The 17,930-nt window shown below is 42.2% G+C and overlaps 1 pseudogene; it reads left to right on the forward strand.

The window, feature by feature from the left end:
- The first annotated feature begins 55 nt into the window (after positions 1-55).
- Positions 56-11,697, forward strand: LOC135578324 (uncharacterized; annotated as a pseudogene).
- The last annotated feature ends 6,233 nt before the right edge of the window (positions 11,698-17,930 follow it).

The following is a 17,930-nucleotide window of genomic DNA, read 5'->3' on the forward strand; positions in this document are numbered from 1 at the left end:
GTGGACACATCACTACATCAGGTGCCTTTAAAAAAACCCAGTCTAAATCATCACCATGGCCATATGGGAACAGTTTTATGCTGTCTTAGGTAAGCCGTTAAAGCCATTTCTGGACTGTTCCTATCACAGGTCTGTCTTTCCTCCTATCACTCACATCAACACATGGTTCAGAAGAGGCAACACGGATTATTTCTTTTTTTCTTTCTTTTTTTAGGTTAGGATACATTTTAATGCTTTGATGTGGATGTAGAGGACAAGAATACAACACGTACACCTGATAGGACTTAATCTACATAAATTCTTCAATGATGATAGGACAAAGGGAAATAATAGAGGTTAATATTACTTTAATATTCTATCCACCAGAGACAGAGTAAGACAGAAAGTGATGGTCAGAGAGAAGCCAGCAGTTCTCAGACATCTCTTTTTCTGGGTTCTTTATGTCTGCACAATTCATCTGATTCACACCAAGATGAACCCTTCCAACTGAGATACACTTTCTAGCTGAGACTGTCCTCAGGATTCTCTCACTAGCATGGTCCAGGAAGAGAGGTAAAACCTGACTTCTTCTTGCATAATATGACCTGGAAAATAAATCTGGTTTCAGTTGAATACACATTGCTGCTGCCCCAGGGGATGGCAAGGCCACATATCCTGGTGGACAGGACAAGTAGCCCATCGGTACCTTTTCTCTCCAGCTGTCTCCATTTAACACTTCTGTGGTTAATGCCTGCAGAAAGAGACAGGCACTTTCTCAGTGAAGAAAACCATATAAAATGCAAGAAGCGTATAGTCTGTACCTGTTAGTGTGGACATAAACTCTGCTAGGAAGGGCTCAGCTCAACAGCCAGAAGCTTCCTGAGATCCCCCTGCCCCCTGTGTGTGTGTTTGTGTGTGTGTGGTGACTGCACATAAGCCTCTTTGTAACACCCTGTGATCCCAGTGTTATCCTCCAGGCTCTGGTTGCTTTGGGTTACTGATGTGCATAACGCCAGCAGGCACTTACCCAGTGAGCTCTGCTGCTGGAGGCTGAGCTCACATCCGTGGAACAGCATTTCTCTCAAAGCTTCGTGGTGCTGTAGAGATAGCACTTCTGCCCTTGCTTCAGGACACATCAGAGAAAGGCTGCACATAGCAACATGTGAACAATGAGACTGAATTTGCATTTGACTCAAAAGTAATTTCACGTGGCATTGAAAGGGGTTCTCTTTTTCTTTTTTTGTCCTTCTTCTATGATTCTTTTGCAGAGGGGATTTTATTAAATGGAGCAGGCAGTAAAAACCAGGAAGAAAAATACAAAGTGAGAGTTATACATTTTAAACCATATAAAACCACTAAGGACACATTGTCATGATGCAACACCTATTAGAGACCCTCTTTGTTGCCTCCAAAAAGGTTGGTACTTTGGGGTGGCAGATGGCAACAGCCTGAAAAACGGCACCATAAAGTCTCAACATGTAGAGCCATGCCAGTGCAGCTCTTCACCTGATGGGGACCACAAGCCCAAGGATGAGGCCAGGAAGAAAGAAGCAGTAAAGTATTTTTGCCAATTTTTATTGATGGTAAATAAAGCTGAGGGTTGCTTAAATTCAGTTGTTGACTTCTACAGGCAAGCACAGTAATGACTGAGACTTTACTGGCTTACATTAGTTGGGAATACAAGCTTGGGAAGTGTACACCAGATTTATAAATATTCTGTTAGTCTTGAACACTGAGAATAAGTGGGAAAAATGCAAAAGGAGGAGAAGGATAGCGAACTACACCAATAAAACCCTCCAGCTGGAAAAGCTCAAGGAATGTGTAGAAATTGCTTGGAGTCAGAAATGAGTTCCTTAAAAGATGCACCAGAAGTAATGAGATAAGGTAATGAAGGCACGAGTCTGTCTCCCTTTTTGCGTCCTTAACAAAAACAAAACAAAACAAAACAAAACATGACAAGTGGATGAGGGAGGGAAGGAGGAATTGTGGAAAGGGCAGGGGCTGGCCTGCATCTGCACCACTCCAGTAACAAAGCCCTTTTGGACTTAAGTATCACAGTAGCTCCGTGAGGTCCTCACTGGAGCCCTTCCCAATCACATCCACTGCATGGGCAAGGACCCAGAAATAGATGATCTTCCTGTCTCCCCTTCCCTCAAAGCTCCTTTTCCATTATTTACCTTTTCTCTCTGTGGCAGAATGCAAACCTCCCTCTCTCCCCCTCCTTCCTTCAGTATGGAAGGAATAGGCACATCTCCCTCTCTCTCTGCTACTTGAGGCTAACAGCTTCTTTGGTTTGGCCCCAGAGCACCCTGGCCAGGGCCATTAGGAGAAGGGAGTGCCGAAGTGCCACTGAGCCGCTGGGCACCTGTGGCCAGTGTGGGGGATGTTTGGAGGCTCCAGGGGCACCCACAGCCAGTGTGGGTGTGCAGAGAAGCTTCTAGAATGCCTACAGTCAGATCTGATCAGCCAATATAAAAACGGGACTCTCGTTGAGACTCCGCCCATTGTCGCGGGTCTCTCGGAGCATGAGCAAGATGCTGCAGCCAAGAGCCCCCGTCCCCAGGATGGAGACTCCGCTTGCCTTGCCGCCACGGGTGTGAGTAAAACTTCTCGCAGGACTGCGAGTATATTTATACTTTCTGTGCACATTTGCACATGTAACTTCCCATGCTCAATATGAGCACATATAAAATTAATCCTCGCATAATCACGGGTGTACTTCCCTCCCGTGCTTCCACATAATCACGTGTAACTTTCCGTGCACATTTGCACGTGTGCTCAATACAAGTACGTGTATAAATTATTTCCTCGCACAATCGCGAGTGTATTTTCCTCCCGTGCTTCCACATAAGCACGTGTAATATTCCGTGCACATTTGCACGTGTAAGTAAATTAACCCTCGCAGGATTGCGAGTGTATTATAAATTTACCCTCACAGAATCTCGAGTGTACACTTCCCGTACTCACTACGAGTACGTGTATCTCTTTAAAATAATCCCGCACCGTGTTTAGGCAAGTGTGTACTTCTCCGGGACTCAGGGACGGCTCCGGCATTGTTTTGGTGGAGCCATGTGCATGCACTCTGTGGACCGCCTGTTGTATTAGTTGCTGCCCCTTAATAATTTTCCTCAACTGATATCCGAACCTGTATTTAAGTCACTGTTGGAGTGCTAGAACCCTGTTTCTCACCGGTTTAAGAAAAGTTGTTTTGGACCCTGTTGTCCCTTAAACTAACCTCGGGGTGCCTCCGTGACACTCTCCATCTTGCACACAGCTTTTCAACCATCTTGAGGCTCACTGTACTGCAGTCAATACGCTGAGATGTTATAAGCCATCCAGAGCTGCCCAGTCTGGGAAAGGGCTGTAAAAAATAGAGAGCGAGAGCTGACCAGGCCACACAGTTAACTGGGGAAAGGAGCCAGAAACCAGAGCGATAGCTGTTGTGGCTGACCTGCCAGCACAAAGCATCCATCTGTGACTGACCATCTGCCTTGGATCCTGCAAGCATCAACAAAACACCATGTTTTTCCCCAGCTCTGCTATCCTTCCTCTCCTCCTTCCTCTCATGTCTGTCCATGACTGGCCACAGAGAGGGAAAGCAGCATATCAGAGCAGAATAGAAGCAACTACGGCCTCTTGTTTGCTGGGAGTGTTTGACCAAGTGGTGATGTCTGTACACCAGCACGCAGAGCTGCGCAGGGTTACTTCAGCAGGTAACCTCCTTCCCCACAGGGAATTAAAATGTGGGGAAGGACCAGGTACTTACAACAGTGTCTGGTAGGACATGTTATGAGGACATAGCAGAACACAGGACAAATGTGATGAGACATGACAGAACGGTCACTGAAAGGAAAAGTGGAGTTCTTACTTAAACAAACAAAGCTTTGAGCTTTGTATCGTTGGATTCAGACATTTTAAATTGTATGTCATTATTTTGTTTGGGAATAAGGGCAGCATGAACATAGGAGTCACTGCTGAGGAGAGCAGAACAGCTTCATTTTTGAGGAAGAATATAAATAAAGCGGAAGCCAAAGAAGGCTGGGAAGCCAGAGACACAGCAGAGTCTATTTAAAGCAAGGTGATCCTATCTGATTTCAGGCCGGTATGTAGTCAAAGCTTCTTGTGGAACTTATCAAATACTGCTCACTGAGAAAGACTCTGATGAGCATTTCTCTCCCATTTCTTTGTTAGTGAAAGTGTTCCTAATGGTTACAGCAGTTTAAGTTGCTGCTCAATGTGTAAAGCCTGGTATGTTTGCCTACACAGCCACCCAAGCTGGTGGCATTAAATTCGCAGCACTGCGCTTTGAGTTATCCTGCAGAATGAAAGACTTTGTATATAAAACAAACTCCATTCAGCCCTGACTCACTCTTGCTTTTCCACAGGAGACAGTATTAATATTAACTTCTATTTCTCCCCGGGAACAGTATGATTTCCATTCCACTGACAAATATCCTAGCAACACAGGGGTAGAGGAAGAGGAGACAGAAAGTGTGACAGAGAGCTCTGGGAGCTAATCTAAGTGCTTTGCACAACCTCAGCCATCGCAGTGCTGCTTCTTTCAGATGACCACATCTTTGCTGTTTTGCAATGCATCTGGCTGCTCTGATTCTCCCTGTGCAACCCCTGCCCAGCCTTCAAAAACCATCTCTGTGTGGACACACAGGGCTGCTGAGAGCTGGAGTGCAAATGAGCAGCATCATGCACCCTAACAGCAGGCAGAGGTTTTGGGAAGCAGAACATGTCTGCGCTATGAGAACCAGACACAGCAAACAGACATCTTCATAAAAGGCAGAAAGAACAGACCCAGCAAAATCCTATGAAAATGCTTTGTGATTCAAACAAGCCAGCTTCAGCTGTGCTAATAAGGCAGGGCCAGAACACTTCATTTAAGTCCTAATGAAATTGAATTACAGGGTCTCACTTACTTTCATCAGAGGGTTGTGGGCTGTGAAGTCTGTTGAAAAGCTAGAAATCATGTTTTTAGATGTGATCCCTGAGCCCCTGTAACTTTCTGTACCAATTTACTACAAATATAGTAGCAGATGAGTGAGTGAGACTGTAACTTTCCAGTAAGTGTTGCAAGATATTCATAAAAATAAAATTTGTAATTCACAATCTGAAACCCTGCTGCTGAGACTTAATTCCATAGAGTCAGGTGAAAGATGCAAACTACATGGCTTATGCATCTGCATGAATATCTGGAATACAGGTGTTCACAAAGACCTGACAAGCCAAGGATTATTAGTCAACAGTGCGCAGTGAATAGTACCAGGTGATGAATGCATTTGGGATGATCACGGTTAATTCACAGATTATTCAAGAACAAAACAAAAAGAAGTGATGAAATGTATCAGCACCTGTAGGAATTATGTATCTGGCTGCAGTGGAGAGACTGATGTTTCACAAATGGCAAGCACTCAGAAATGATGTCTTTTACAAAAATTTTGTGGAAAGACTGAAGAGTGGGTAGAAAACTCTGGTCACTTATTTCACCTTGTTCCGCAGGTTTAGCACAATAATCCTCATCCACTGCTTCTCCATGCGAAAGACAGAGAGCGTATCTTGCATCATGTAACTTGGAAGACAAAGCAGCTTACTGAATTCAAGTGCAGTTTATCTGTCAGTATATAAAATTGCTCATCTAGAAAGAGTTTCCTGGTGTGTTTTCAGATCTCATTCTCCTGTGTTGTCTATAAGAGGCATGTACCACGCTTGGGGACATGCCCCAGAGCTGACTTGCAAGAGAATGCCCCGAAAAGCTGCTGGGCACTTAGATGTCTGTGATTGCTGAGCAATCTGCCCATCTTAAGGAAGACCTGCCCATCTCAGGGAAGACCTACATTCCAGTCTGCAGTGACCATAAAAAGTATACCCTTACCAAAACCTCTCCCATCCCCAGTGAAGAGTCAAGAGGAATTCTTAAGGGAAATATTTCTCTGGGCCTATTGGTGTATTTGTAGCCTGTATTTGTATAGAGGAAGAATGAAGGTCATTTCAGCCCCTAAATATCTGGATTTTCCATAAGTGCATCAGCGCAAATGTGTGCTATGCATCAGTGCTTTTTTTAAGGGATCAAGGAATTTATTTGTCATACATGAGGATGTTTGAACAGAATTTAAGAAATGGGTAGGAGCCTATGTAAATTTAATAGAGCATGAAAAGCTCCTCAGCTCTGTCCCATAACACTGTATTAGCAGCAGAACTCAATATTGGCATTTTGTGAAAATTCTCTCCCAAAGGGACAATTCAAACAAAGTCTCTGTCAGGTGTTGCCCTCCAGCTGACACAGGGATGAGCAGACACCTATCCACACCACAGCACACACACACAAAATTACATAAATGAAATCTCCACTCACATCACTTCTAGTCTCAGAAAACAACCCTACAGCGCTGACTGCAATGCTGGAGTGGTGGCTGTGTCCCTTACTGCCTCTCATTCTGGGTCAGGAATTTGCCCTCCAGACCCATATGTTTTCTCAATGAATTGTACCTATTAAGGGACTGATACACAAAGAGACTTAAAGCAATGTCCACAAAGGTATTGGGAAGCCCAGCTCCCACCCACCTCTGTTTGAGGAAAAACACTCATACAACAAAAACTTTCAGGTATTATAGTGGAAGTGGTTTCATTTTCCAGAACAAAGAACCATGCTAGCAAAAGCTGGCATAATATAAGTACATTAAGAATGGAGATTTCTCTCCCTACACAGAAAAAGAGGAATGAATAAAAGGAAAGAGCACACATCCATAAAACTGGTACCTATCTCATTTTTACCGTATCTTTTCTTAGATCCCTCTCAGTTTATTAGTAAGTTGGTGGATTTTCATATTCTTTTTAATATCTCTTCATAGCTGTCATGCATGTGTATGTGAGAGCATATGTGTGCACATACATATGGATCTACACATTTATATATACACATCCATAAGTGCATGTTATGTGTAGAAATGCATTTATACACACACACAACTTTCTGTCCTGTTGATGCATCACTTTCATTTGTACCTTCTCCTTATGCCTTCTCTATCTCTTCAGTGCTATGGATGTAAGTTTTCCACAGAACAAGACACGATTTCAACATCTTTTACTCAAGTGCCAATCCACAGCCACTGCAATGATTGAAAATAGTCACTGGGGGTTTCCCATGGCACAGTGATGATGTGGGCAAAAAATATGGGCAAACTGGGACTGCCCCAAATATATGGGACTGGTTTTGCCTCCATTGCCAGAACTGACTCACTTTACAGTTACTAAGACAGAAGATCTGAGGGGATTTTTTTCTAAATGTAAAATGAATTTCATGTTATCTTGACCTTTTCAGAAAAGTGCTACGGGGAGAGCAGATGTTGGACACACTCTGAGTGTGACCTCGCCCTGGCACAAGCTTCCCTCTTGCAAAGCTCTGCAAACTGTCATTAGGTCCTATGATTTGTCTGTCCAAACTAGATCCTGTAGTTTATCTGAGCCTATCTCTCAAACACAGAAGCCAAGCAATTTCCCTGGCAGGGAGTCCCTGCATGAGGATGGGTTCCTTTAAGGGTCACAGGGGATGCCAAAAGAAGGTGAAGACTTCCCCTGTGTGCTGTTGAAGTCGTGTCTGAGGAGAAACATATGACAGCGAGACCAGGCAGAGCCAACTGTGCAATCAGCTTGGCTTGACTGGGCTTTGGTGGCATAACACTGTATCAGGGTAGAGAAACCACGACCTGTGTGTTGCACCCTTGTCCTCTCTCAGAGCTGAGAAAGGCAATGCAATGTGCCGGTTGTTTCTGTTGCAGAGCCACGAGGAGCCCCATAGCCAACCCCACTGCTTGGGATGGTCTGAGATCCCAAAGCACTCAGAAAAAGCTGAAATTGCAATGCTGTGAATCTTCTTTCAGGAAGGAGAAAAGGCAGAATGGGAGCAGGAGAATATTTATCATACCTTCCTCCTCCTTTTCTGTCTGGACTTGTGCCAAGCACATCTGGCCAAAGAGAGGGGAAATGTGGTTTCCACAAGATGAAACTTTGAATGGATACAAGCAGTTTCTAAGGAGACCTGCTCTATAATTGTAGAGGAAATTACAAGCTGAATCATCTGTGGTTTGGGGAGAGAAATCAATGATATTTTGTAAGTTGAACCCAACTGTGCTGACTACTTACCAAGAAGGAAACTGGAAAGAAATCAATTCCAAGAACTTTCAACAAAAATCCATCTCAATTCAGGTCTGACAGATCTATTTTGTTCTCCTTCTCTAAAGGAACGTGATGCACCAGCCTGAAATCCCTATTACTATTGCAGAGACAAGCCCTCCCCAGCAAAGACTAATACACTGATCTCCAGACCTGCTAAATGACTTGCTGTGGAACCTGGGGAATGCACAAGGGCCCACACACCATTCAGGGCTGACCCGCAAACCTGCTGGTGTCTCTCCAGGGGAAGATCTAAAGCAAAATCCACAAACTGTGATGCATTGCACCATGCATTGAGATGGATGGCTGAAGCACAGCTGCACCCACTGGACCCTGTAATGACAGCAGCAAACTAATTCTGTTTATAACCTAAATGCCATTGGACTCCTAAATTAGTGCTTTTCATGTGCTAATGCTTTATGCATTTTAACTTTTTTTTTTTTTTTTTTTTTTTAACAAGGGAAGAAAAGCCAAACCCTGAATATCTACTAGAATTTGCCCTTCATTTTGTAGTTTTACTTTACTGAATACCCCTGTGAAATGCTGAAATCAGCTTAGTTAAATCAGAAGATATAACAGGAAGATAATAATTTATCTTCCAGAAAGTTGAGTGAGACTTTCCTTTTGTGTTTATTCTAAGGTTCTTTCTGGTGTCGAGAACTCCACAGTCAAACATTGCAATGCCTGGTTTTTGATCCTAATCTTTGGCAGACTAAATCCTGCATGTAGTGTGATTCCTAACCCATCTCACCAGGACCTGTCCACAAAACAGACTAGCAAAATCTGTGTCAGAAGGGCTGTTATTTAGTCAAAAGAGAATGACATGGACCCAAGCTGAAGTAATGGCTTCTTCAAAACAGGAGTATTCATGAGTTCTTCTCTATTAAACACAGTTATCTTTCTTTTACCTGACGCCTTTCCCTCCATTTCTGCTTCTCCTGCTGTGTATCAGTGTTGACCAAAAAGACATTCTGAATTCACCATGTTAGCTGCTCAGATTATATCAGGTGAGCCCTGTAACATGAAGCTCTGTACCAAAAATACTTGTTGTATATTTCAGAAGCCAAACACAAATACTTCCATAAGTGTTTGCCTTGGGGTGCCATAATCCTCTTGAGCCATGTCTACAAGAGTGTGTGACATTTAAGTGCCTCAGGAGGGTGAGGAGAATAGTTTTCCCCTGAGCCTGAACACCAGTACAATGCTTCAAGTGCAGATGAAAAAGCAAACTCTTGAGGACCGAGTCTGCTTGGAGAGACTGAGAGTGTAAAACTGGCCCTGTCTACTCCATTCCCAAGAAAGAAGCGATGTAAATAACATCCTTTTGGACAAGTTCTTCTGATCTCTCCAGTTCTGCTTGACCGTCTTCTTATACTTCCTCTTTTCACTGTAAGGTTCATTTTGCCTTAATTTAGCTGTCCAAAAGGTGAAGGAACCTAGGCTGTTCAGTAGGGTCCTGTAATGATAGCCTTCTCATCCCACCTCCCTTCAATGCCTTTCTTACATGCGGTGTATGACAGTCTGGAGATACCACCTGATCTGCACTGCCTATACAGAAAGCCCGTGTAATTGCTTACACTACTGGCCCAACTTAAAATCACAGGATAGCTGCTTGAATCCCACAGTTCAGGTTTTTGCTTTTTGGGGCAGGAAACCCTTCTCTTTGTTCCTCTGTTGCTCCATGTCTGATTTCCCTCCATTTGAGACTATAAGCTTTCCATGGATTTCACTGTCATTTCACGTTTCCACTTTTATTAGATTTCCCCTTCTTGGACTTTCTTTTATGACCCTGTCCCTTTCTAACCCCCAGAAATTTGTCCCATGTTTTTATTTGCTTGCCTCTTATTCATAAAGCTTTAGCCCTTTCACACCTCCTATTTTTAACCCTCTCTACTGTGCAGAAATCCTGCTGAACTGAAGAGCAGGACATCACCTAACCAGCATTGTCAGTGCACATGAGAATAAATTCCTTCATAAACTTGCTCAGAGACAGAAGGAAACCCATTCTGGACAGGGGGACTTTACAAAAAGGCAAGTATTCCATGACCAGAAATGAAAACAAACATCAGCTGAAAGTTTATGACTCAACTGATCAAAAATTTCTACTATAAAAAATGCTTTTGTTTTCAAGTGAATAGTTTCCCTTTGTAGCCATGGAAATTCTTTTCAGTCTCAGCAAAACTAAAGAAGTATCAAAACCTCATGTTTTTATCTTTCTGTGGTTTAGAGGGTGGTAATGGGGGGGGAGATGGGAGTTTTAGGAAAAAGAAAAAAAAGATTGGTTTTATAAACTCTGATCCACATAATATTCCGAATATATCATTTGAAGAAGGAAAGTTGAGGTACGAATCTTGGAGGAGAATCTGGATAGTGGATAATCAGTTCTCTGTTTAATCTCTGTATAGCAGAATGTTAGGTCACTAGACTAGACTTGATGTTATAAAAAGCTTGCATGAATATTTTTGTTCAAATTCTTTTAACGCATTAATTTGGCACGTCTTCCTAATTTCAAGTATTCCAGCCAATTAATCTACTGGAGCTATTGCTGATATGGTGAGTTTAGAATTAGCATTGTAGAACAGTAAAAGCAAGTGAATTTCAGTTTTGTAAATGCATGTTTGAAGTAGAAACTTCATTTCTTAGGTTTTACCCATGCAACAGGGTACAACAATGACCTGTGTGTCGATCTTGAATCTCTCAAATTCTGAATGTCACCTGGCTGCAATGAATTACTCATGAGTGCTATAGTCTATTCTGAATAACAAATATATTCAAGAAAATTACAATTTATTTGAGGACAATTCATGAAGAGGAGATGAGGTGAAATTAATCTAATATGGAATTAAAAATGAATTATTCATGCAGCTCTACAGGACAATGATATCCCCACAAGCCACAACTGTATCGACATCCATGTAGAAGAGGGCCTTCATTCAGTCCTTCTTCCATCCCAGCAAATATAAGCGTATCCAACTGCTTTCAGAGTTTAATAGCAAGCTGCAGTTTCTGTAAAACTTCTGGAGTTATTCTTTTGCCCACAGGGATAATTTTTGAAATGGAGTGATGGATCTCTGACAACCTTCATCCAGAGGCCTCTATTTTCCCTTTTCAGTGCTGTTGGAGGACTAGTTAACAACCTGTTTAACATAAAAATTTACCTGACCCTGAATGCTGGAGGTAAGAAAAACCTGGAATGATTTATGATTCACATAGTTCACCTTGCTCTTGAACCTCTGCCATCCCTGTGGGATGAGTATTTCCAGGATTAGCTAGAGAAAACATCATCTTATTAAAATGTTGCCCAAAGCTGCAATGTACATGCTGTGGAAACAGAAATTAAAAGAAAATTGGATTTCCAGAGACTGAGCTGAGATTGAATGATTTCATGTCAGGAATGAAACAGTCCCCTTTTCACATCTTGTTTTGCTTTGTGATCTCACTTTGTCTTCGTTTCCAGGCAGGGGTAAATGGGGCGGCTCTCCCTGCCACAAGAGGCTACCACTCATCTGAGTCTACAAACCAAAACTAATGCACCCTTAACCTGTCACTGAACCACTGATGAAATCTGACTGGCTGCTGTTGGACTTTGAATACAGCTCAGCTGGAATCCATTAGTGCAAATGAAAAAAGAAATCTTTTACATGAAGAATCAAGATCTTACACTAAAAAAGCAGAGCTATTATAGCTTTTCTGTTCTGTTGGCATTATTGTGGCTATATTCTTGTACACTATGTTTAAAATGATGTTATAAAAATAAGTTCTGATTAGATTTGAATGCTTGATGAAATCAGCATGCCATTTAGATTTTCCACAGGGTGTTCAAGAACATTCATAAGAGCTCTTTAATTATTAAATAATTACAAATCACTCATTAAAACATTATTCATTTCACCATTTAATCATGCCAAGTCATACATTTTAAACCCTAGAATTTTTCCTTTCTTAGTGCCAGATAGATCCTAGGAAAGTTAATTGAATGTTTTTAATATTTAAGCAGTTAAGTGGTTAGTTCAATAAGCTGCAATAGAGCCATCAGATGAGGCCCAAATCAGAGGCAGAACTCATGAGTGGATCGTTGTGCCCAGGAGCTGGTGCACTGCGTAGGATGACACTTTGTTAAATAAATAAAAATAAAAAAAACAAAACAAACACACAAACAAACAGAAAAACTTGCTATGGTGGTTAGGTTTGTCTAAATTCTTGATATGATCCATGACTGTGTTCCCCAAAGGCACATTTCCACTTTGTTTTCCTTAGTTGTCAGTACCCCTGTTGCTTTTGACTCCGTCAGTTACTTGCAAGATCCTCTTCCAAGGTACTTTCCCTCACTGTGCAAGAAGGTAAATGGAAAAGCTGGGGCCAGGAACGCTTCCTCAGCTCACCCGGGTGATGACAAAACATCAGTTAGGGAGGATGAAGACACTAGCAAAAATTTAGTTGGCATTTCAGCCATCCCATTATCCAGTACAACCTCAGAGAATGATTGCACTGGTATAAATGGCAGCTGCCTTATTTACCTAAGTGTTTGCAATAAAGCAGGTGTCAGATTTTCTCCTTCATGAGTAAACTGAAGTCATGCACAAGATAAGAGCAAGACTGGGTTAAGGGCTTGCTGGAAATCAGACTCATCTGAATTGTAGGACAAATGTCTCATCTAGGCAGCACATATCTTTTCACCTCCCTACGCCACCTGTGGTGTGGTCCTGCCCAGGAGAGCTGGCAAGGGGCAGAAGGCACCAGACAGGAGGCCACTCCAGACACTCATCTTCCTGAGCACTGGGACAGCTGTGTTCCCTCAGAATCAATGAATTTCCCTGTAATTATCTCAAGAAATGCCAACCATTCCAAGACAAAATTATGTTTTATACAAAACATATTTTTTTCCTGACTGACTGTTATTCCAGCATTTTAATAATGTCCACAGTGGTTTGTTCAGGGTCACAAGGGAAGATGGTAGCAGAGCTGGGGACAAAGCTGAGGAGGACCTCATTCTCATTCATCAAACCTTCTATCCGCAGAGGAATGCAGCTTCCCAAATCAAAGTGACAGGGTGAGTTCAAAGGGGAAGCAACAAACTGACCAGTTAATCCAAGCATCATTTTTACAAATGACACTACATCATATTGCCAGAGATGTGGCCTATTGCTTGACCTTGTCTTTCAGCAGATTTGCTTTCCATAGAGAGAGAAAAGTATTCTGTGTCCTTGAGGTAGAGTTGTGAAGAGCCTTATTAGTCATTGAATACAGTTTCTTTCCTTCCTCAGCAGGCTACTGCAGATTCAATATCTGCAGAAATAGTCATGGAAAGGCTGACAAAATATCCATCTGCTTTACAAGGTCACCACACAGTGTGGCCACCAGCGTTCAGAGAGTAAGAGAGTAAAGGCTATGAGCCTGCTGTGCCATGGAAAGACAGGTCAGGAAGGTGGACAACATTGCAAATATGTGGCTGTAGCAAAACAGAGGTCTGTGACACCTAGAAATTATAAATGTATTAATCAGAATATTATTAATGTTAATCTGCCTTCAACCCAAATATGTACAAGGATGGTGTAACTAACAACAGAATATAAGTATTTTGTAGCACTCAAGGCACAGCAAGAAGCAATGTATAAGCATTTTGCATAAGTACGTGAGCAACATGACTACCAAAGATGGGTGTAGTTGCAGATAGCTGGCATCCAGGTAACAAAAGTTGCCAGACAGGGGATAAGATAAGCGCAAGGGACTGCAGATAGTCAGGACATCGTACACAGGAAGGATGACTGGCAAAGTCAAAAACAAGATACCTGCAACACAAGTTTTCTGCAGCCTTAGGAATTTTTTTTGCAAGAAGTCCTAGCTGACGGTGAGGAGTGCATACATACTAAGAAAACAGAGGTTCTATAACCATTATTTTTCAAGACGGAAAGGCTCTCCACAGCAAGGGAAGAAGAATGAATGGACTGGGGATTTCATACTGTTATCTTCTTCAGCATGGATACAAGCAATACTACAGGATCTGTAGCCTACTCTGCATTCAGAGGATCACTGTTAAGCTATTTAAACTGAGGCAATGGCTTCAGTTAAGGTCCTAATGAATATTTGTTTGCACCAGAGAAGCCTTATCACAATCAGCAGTAACTCACAATTCAGCATATCTGCAGGCAAGGTCAGCAGAAATAGCAAGACCTTGGACAAAGAACTTGAATCTTGTCCCAGAATGCAAGTAGTCACTTTTGATCATTCACTGCTCCTAATGCACTTTCTGCAAGTGAAAAAAACTACATCTTGTTTACAAATGAGCAGAAATGAGGTGCAGGAGGGAGTGTGATAAGTTTATGGTCTATTTTAACACTGCAGGACAGTGTCAGTGGCTGGAGAGAGAAACCACAACTCTTGGCTTCCAGCCATGCAGCTGGGCCCTTCAGCCAGGCTTCCACCTTCCAGGGCATGACAGCACCAATTGTCCAGTATCACTGGGTGCAAAAAAGTGGAGAAAAACTCCTTGGGTGGAATAGGTTATGCCAGAACCTTTAGGCATCCAAATACATTTAAAAATGTGACCTGTAAGCGCCCAAGCAGACTAGCCTTGGAAACTTTACCACATCCTATTAATGAGCAAAGGCCTTCCATTTTCAGACAATAAACTGAGCATCCTCCCTGAGCTTTATATGTTTAGGAATATGGATTATTAATTCATTTTTTAGAAAGTAATTAATTACTGTGTTCTCAAGTTATATGAATGAATATATGCTGTGACCATGAACTAGAATAATTGTATTCATAATTTATATTACAGTGATGCCTAGAGGCAATAAGAAGGGAGAAGGTTTCATTATATTAGGTACTATTCAGGCTGCCAGGAAGACATACTCTCCTGCTCTGCGACTTTAGGACCTAATTTATGAAAAAGAACATTAGGGTTGATGAAGGGAAAAGGTTCTTAAGAAGCTGTGACCTAATTTGCCATTTTGATTGTCCATGCTCTCTTGCAACGATGATGACCCTGTTTTGAAATGTCTGGACTGTTTGTTCTTGTGTGGCAACACACAACACAGAGGCACAGGGACAGGAGCACCACTCTCTGTGGAAGACACATTTGACCAGGCGTTCGTTAAATTGTCTACTTGCAGGCAATTGGAGAGAAATTATGAGACAATACAGCCAAGGGGGCCTCGCCAAACCATCTGAACTTTGTGGTAGCCCCATACAAGGGTTTTATTGCCATCAGTCAATCAACCAGCATGTTTGGCCTAACTTGTGGGTTCTTTTCCCTCAGGCAGTTGATTACATTAGACTGGTGTCATGTTAACACAGCTCCCTGAGCTACACGAACAAAAGTTTAGTCCTGATTTTGTGTAAGCGGCTACCATAACATGCAAGCAAAAGGGGTAAATGCAAGTAATTAGGCATAGGGTTTGTTTTGTGATGGAATGGTCTAGAATGGCACACCAAAACATATTTTGGAAAGAAAATTGCAAGTACTCTAAGTATTTAATTGGTAAAAATGTCCCTGAACTGGCATTCTGAACCATTCTTTCACAGAAAACTAGCCACAGTTGGACCTGTAACTTCATGCTTAGGCCAAGATTTAATAGTAGGACTAGGGGACATCAAATAACAGTAATAGGAAGCAAATTCAAAATAAACAAAAAGAAGTAGTTCTTCACAAGCAGAATTCCTTGACAAAGGATGATGTAGATCTAGGAAGAGTATATAGTTTCCAAGGAAGACTGAAAAGATTGGAAAAGTTCACTGAAGGTGAACAAACCCTGGTCAGGCTCAGAAAATTTCTAACTTTAAAAAAAAGTGAAGGCTGAGAAAATATTGGCAGAAAACACTACCACTACTTCCCCTCTCTTCCACTCTTCCCTAGGCCTCCGGTTTTCATCAGCATTGGAATCACTATACAGAACCAGAAGAATATGTCATTTGACCTGCCACTTTTATATTACATTTCCTGTTCTTCACAAACATACCAAGAATATTTTTGAGCTTTTGTTTTTGGAGGGCTTTTATTGTTTTGTCTTCTCCCTCCCACTAACCAGGAGGAAAAATATAGCTCTTCATGTGAACACGTAGGGGTCAGATTTTGCACGCTATCTTATAGGCAGGCTTGATGTCTATTTGCAGGTGCAGGGATGAGATCGAAGGTCATGCTTGGACCACAGGAAAAAAAATTCTGCCAGGTCAGAACTCTGCCTTCCACTATTAGAAGTGCATATCAGTGTTAAGGTAAATGCCATAGAATTTGAACAAAAAGCCCACCAGAGTCCATAAATTACCTAGATAAAATGCACCTAATCCTGTATCAGCATGCCAAAAGGATGAAAAATTACAGCTCTCTTCACTTTGATCTTGTAGGACATACATAAACCCCTGCTTTTCTTTTTCTACAGCAAGAAATCCATTTCTCTAGCCACAGTTGGTGCTTCTAAGGGGAAAAAGAAAAAAAATAAAAAAAAGGCATGTTAATTCAGTTTCCAAACCACTACAATATACCACAAAGCCCTCAGCTGCTTTAAACACAGTCTTCACCTCAGGAGATTCTAACAATTTTCTTCTTGCTTCTACGTGATGATTAATACATGGGCTCCAAATACACAAGGGGGTAATAAAACACCCTATGCCATGCACACCTAATGGATTGAATTCATCATTCCTTGAAGGTGTTGGAGGTGCTGCCCGTGGATCTTCCTGGGAAACAGCACTTCTCCTCCTGAAATGTTCACTTCACATGAAATGTTATGTTCTGCTTATGAAGGGGATATCTTATTAAAGAAAAAACAAAACCAAGACTAGAAGGAAATACCATTGGACAATGTCATTGGACATTTAGTAGCCCAGAAATAAAGTACTTGCTCAAAGAAGATGCTCAGTCTCACTGGACAGGACTTGTGTTACTGTAGAGACATGCTTCTTTGAAGATGGCCCAGTGGAAAAACAGGCAGTAAAAAGAGAAATAAGGACACTCCTTCTCATAGCCACTGACCTCATTCATCTGGGAACTAAACCATCAGGACCTCACATCTCCTTTCTTTTACTGCAAGGAAACAGATGGACTGCACTAGTGTACAAGGATGAGTAGCAGGTCTGTTTTGAGTCACCTCTCTAGGGCACTGTTACACTAAGTTATCACAGAAGTGTTTTCCACTCTTGCTAAACCCGTGCTTTGTTAAGCAGGCACTGTGCTGGGAGCCTGAACAGCCAGAGATTGAGCCCATCTTCACCTGCTAGTGAAGAACCACGGGCAATTAGTGCTGGTCCATGCAGATCACTGACAGCATTAAGTATAGAGGTTGATCTCATGACCTCGCTAGCTGAGCCAGCTTGAACAGTGTCCCCCATGTTGGCAAGGCAAAGAACTGTTTTGGTTTTGGTTTTTTTTTTGAAGTGAGAGATTGATCACTCAGACAAAAGCATATCTCACAAATTCAGATTTGTAGAAGAGCTCCTTTTCTGTGTGTCAGCTTCTCCTGGCATCATTATCAGAGTCAATGAGCTACAGGTTGGTAGTGCCTTGGGAGCCCAAGATGGCAAATCATGTCTCTGCTGTGCTAAATCCTGTATAATAAAAAGGACAGCCTGGGAGGGTTTCCCTTATCCCTAGACATCTGCCTACATGGTCCTCTAGGGAGACTTGTCCTACTCTCCCTCTCTAGGCTCTGGAAAACAGTTGGTGTGTTTAGGGAGTGAGTCTTCTAACCACAGGCAGCTGTCTACACTAGGATGAAGTGAATCACACCTAGAAGCCCCAACTTCTCTTCACAGGCTATGGACAAAGTGGAGGG

This window comes from Columba livia, chromosome 1, assembly GCF_036013475.1.
Source record: "Columba livia isolate bColLiv1 breed racing homer chromosome 1, bColLiv1.pat.W.v2, whole genome shotgun sequence".
NCBI classification, from domain to species: domain Eukaryota; kingdom Metazoa; phylum Chordata; class Aves; order Columbiformes; family Columbidae; genus Columba; species Columba livia.